The sequence below is a fragment of the Triticum urartu genome, chromosome 2A (genome assembly GCF_056163025.1).
Source record: "Triticum urartu cultivar PI428250 chromosome 2A, HENAU_Tu73, whole genome shotgun sequence".
NCBI lineage: Eukaryota > Viridiplantae > Streptophyta > Magnoliopsida > Poales > Poaceae > Triticum > Triticum urartu.
Window position 1 is genome coordinate 92,787,570 of NC_141874.1, and position 4,216 is coordinate 92,791,785.

The following is a 4,216-nucleotide window of genomic DNA, read 5'->3' on the forward strand; positions in this document are numbered from 1 at the left end:
AAAGACTCGCCATTTCATTGATTAAGAAGAGAGTAAGAATTGCCCGGTTAATTCACGGAAAACCGGGCTAAAACTGATACAACCCAGCCCAGAAATGGGCACCACCGGCCAACCTATGATGACATCTTCTTCTCTTCAACTGTGATGACCTGTTTACTTGCTCTTAAAATATGACCATTATCTATTTATCTTGAGCGCAAGCATCTGTTTTGTATCGCTGCCGACCTTATGAGAATCTATGTGCAGAAATTTATGCCGAACAGCGATTTACTAGAACCAGTTGGAAAACTAATCACTTAAATCACCCATAACATTATGTCGCAAACATTTCGAAGACAAATGAATAAGCGTCCCACTTGCAGCCTGACTAATAAACAATATGATAAATTGATAATCCTTTATTCTCGCCGCAACAGTTTTTCATTCATTCAAGAAAGGCAAAGTAGAAGTCCCACTTCCATCTATTAGTGTCTCGTAGTCAGTCACAACCCATAAGTTCTTTTGCTCTGGCCACAAGATCGGAGAGAGGCATGCTGTACTCCATGAATCCTTCATCGCCCAAGAAAAGCCTGTAGTTTTCAGCCTTTGACGGTGTTTGTTCTACCATTGACAGTGCATCTGTCATCCCGAATGCGTTGAAGCAATCTGCATAGCGAGAATTATACTCCATCAAGTGTATGACTTGCTCGAGTACCACTCTCCTGATCCCAGGACAATGAGCACTAGGTTTCATGTTTGCTTTTAGTGTGTCGACAAGCCTCTTGGCAAATCTCTGCTTAATCTGACCAGCGTCTAGTTCTCGGGTAAAGTCTTCAGGAATAACTTTACATATCTGTGAACTAAGCCCAATCAGGATCTCTAGTTCTGCCCCATCCGCGTCCAGTATTCTTTCCAACACCTGTAATGAGATGTATCATTATCAGTTAAAAATTGATGTGTATCTCTATCTATAGTCCAGTGGTAAATGAGTGAGCAAAAAATAAATATCAAAATTTTACTGAAACCTTGCGCACAAGAACAGACAAAACATGGTAAATTTTATTATGCATCTCTAATAGTGTACTTGTTGCTCGAATTAGCAGCTCTCACCTCTCTCAAGGTATGAGATAGTTCCTTCAGGTCTGACTCTCTGAGCTCGGATCTAGCATGCAGGCACAGATTACGCAGCAGGCTTGCCGCCAGATATATGTACCTTTTATCATGGATCAAGATTTTGAGTTCCTTCATGAACCATGGCTCCTTCAATATAACCAAGCAGTTTTGGGCACTTTGTATTGTCAGCATTGCCAATGCTTGCCCGGCGACCTTCCGTGACAGGTGATCATCATTGGTACTCATGGTTCCTTCTGAGTAGAGAAATGCCTGCATCAGCTTGGTGATGATCATTTGGAAGCGACCAATTTCCTGCCTTGTTTTCTCATCAACGGCAATGTTTCTGAGGATTCCCGCCACCAACTTTCTCGATATCTGGCTGCTCTTGTCGTCTTCAAGAGGTTACTCAATAGGAAGGGGTGTTTTGATATCTTGTACCGCAGTGTGATGCTGGTTTCCCCGCCAATGCTCGTGAGCTTTTGCAGCACCTTCAGTGATGATTTGAGAAGGATCTCTTGTTGTGCTTTGATATTCATCATGTCACTTCTGCAGATTGTGAATCTTATGATCTTCGGGATGAGGTCAGCTGCTTTGCTGATCTCCACACAGTTGTCCTGGTCAACACCAGCAAGACTTTCAATAATTGACATGGCCAGTGCCGGTAGAAGATCGTGGTCTGTCCGCAGCTGTTCCTTGGGTATTGACCAGAATTCTGAAATATGCTGCCAGCATCTGAGCACGCACGAGTTCTGTTTGTTCATGCCAACTTCTTGGGTTGATCTGTTTTCTGTTTCCAGCAGGATATCAGTGTCCCGAAGTTGACCTTGTGTTTGGAATTGGTTATCAGCCACCTCTCTGCTATCTTCTGTATTCAGAACTGGATCTTGTCTTCGTTCGTGTTCATCATCAGTGTCTAGGAGTGGGTTTCCTCTTTCCAGTCTGCCATCAGCGTCAAGAAGTGCAGATACAAGCTGCATTGTACCAGGGATAGTGCCTGCACGGAGGTTCTTTGCAAGCTCTGCAGTGACCTTTGCGGCATATAATCTGATAGCTGTATCCTTTGGACTTGTCCAATCCAACATTCTGATTATTCTGGCCATCGTCTTGGTAGAAGTGGCGAGTTTTGAAAGGAGTTGTGCCTTGGTTGGTTGACTTTGCAGAAAGTTGTGCATCATTCGTATCCCGGCGAGCTGATTCTTGGATGAATCCGAGTTCACAGAATTCATGGCAAAGGTGCTGAGGTTGATCTTCTTTGGAGCAAGCACACCCCCTTGCATGCATTTCTCTGATGCATATGCGTAATACATATTGACAGATTTCATTCCCCACTGACCTTTAAATCCACCACCGCGGATGAGGGATCTTCGAGGGATGAAAGAAAAGAACTCAAACATGCAGGCCACGGCATAGAGTATTCCTTGTCCAAGCACCATCCCATAGAAGATTCTTAGAGAGGCTTTAATGTTTTTTTGGCCATCCACGCTTTCATTATATGCAGCAGGCTCGCTAAGCTCATTTAATGCTAGCATGACCCGCACAACTGCTGCTGGAATCTGTAAGTTGCCAAATGACACTATCAATAGAGCACATACCTCGAATGCAATCATCATAGATGTATCATCTTCATTAAGCACCGGCAGCCCTATAGAGCAACAATCATGCACATGTTTATAGTAACTTTACGCCAAAATTCTTGTTTGCTGCCTAGAACACTGTCCACTAGTTTGCTGATTCTTGTGAACCGCAGATTGCTTATTGTTGTTATGAGCACTGCAACAAGTAGTACTGCGAACACTGCCCATTCAATCATCGAGCCGTCTATGGATATAGAGGGAGCTAACAATACGATTGCAACTAATGGGCCCCATAGAGTCCATACTGATGCGGCACGACGCATTGGATTGCATATGAGTAGTTTCAGAGCTCTTTGAACAGTTATTGACCAGCCAAGAGCAAGTAGTGATAGTGTCACTGCAATAAGTAAGCTCCCATCAAACTTCGTCAAGTACTTCTTCCAGAGAACCTTCCAGATGATTTCCAGAATACCAGAAAAACATGCAATCACAATCAGTCCACTCCAGCCAAGAGGCCTAAAAGCTCCTCTGGTATTGAAGAACAGTTGATAATCAAGTCTATTGTTGTCACGGGTGAACATCCTGAAATATGTATATGGTATCGTTAAAGAAGAAGAACACAATACAGATCACAAGCCTAAGAGATGTTTAAAGAGGTGTTGGTTTGGGTTTGCGGCTAACTTTTTGGACCTTAGAGTAAGTACAATAAGGGTTTGAACTCGCTCACATGTCACATTTGCTTATGTGAAGGAGAGACGGGAAAAGGTAATCGAACCGCCTTCACATTCACACGTGATCCAAAGCAAATAGAGTAAATACAGCAAAAATTGAAAGAAAGAAGACGGAAAATATGGCTAATCTTAGAGCTAACTCATGGTAAGAGTGATTTCTAATAATAATTCTTGATGAGATGTAGACAATGTATAATGATGAGTGTATTTTTTACGCTCATTTCACTGTTGTTTAAACCGAATAATCCCGGATATTCAAAGAAAACCACTTCGATCTTATCAGTAATGACTAATAAATGCGAAAGACTGCAATTCCTTTGTTTTGTTTATAATATAGTGAACAAAAACTAGACATTGTAAAACGGCCACATTTCTAGCAAATGATACCTAAATGTAGCCCATGGATCCGCACAGGTTGATAGCTAGTGTTACTAACAATGTTTGTTCTTTACCATGATTTCAAAGTCACTAATTAATTCTTCTCCTCTCTATGGTTTGCAAAACCCAACATCATATTAACTACTGTAATTTTGCAGTAGTGCTTTTTCTTTTTCAAAGATTATCAACAAAAAAATGCAAAGGTTTTGTTTTATTCTTTTGATCACACATGCCTCTTCAATGTGTGCGCTTGTACTTCTGTTAGATGTGATCGATCTTTGTTGTGATCAATGGTGCTTTCTTTTCTTTTGCAGGGTTTCGGACGCCTAGATCAAGAGTTTGTGCAGAACCACTGTTTGTGCAACTAATTGAGTTTAATTCATAATAGCTTGCATTACACTCAATGAACTTGTATAATACATTTATGTGAAGTTATCATGT

At 41.6% G+C, this 4,216-nt stretch overlaps 1 pseudogene; it reads right to left on the reverse strand.

Moving 5' to 3' along the window:
* Positions 1–437: 437 nt before the first annotated feature.
* Positions 438–3,247, reverse strand: LOC125541099 (uncharacterized; annotated as a pseudogene).
* Between the last annotated feature and the right edge of the window lie 969 nt (positions 3,248–4,216).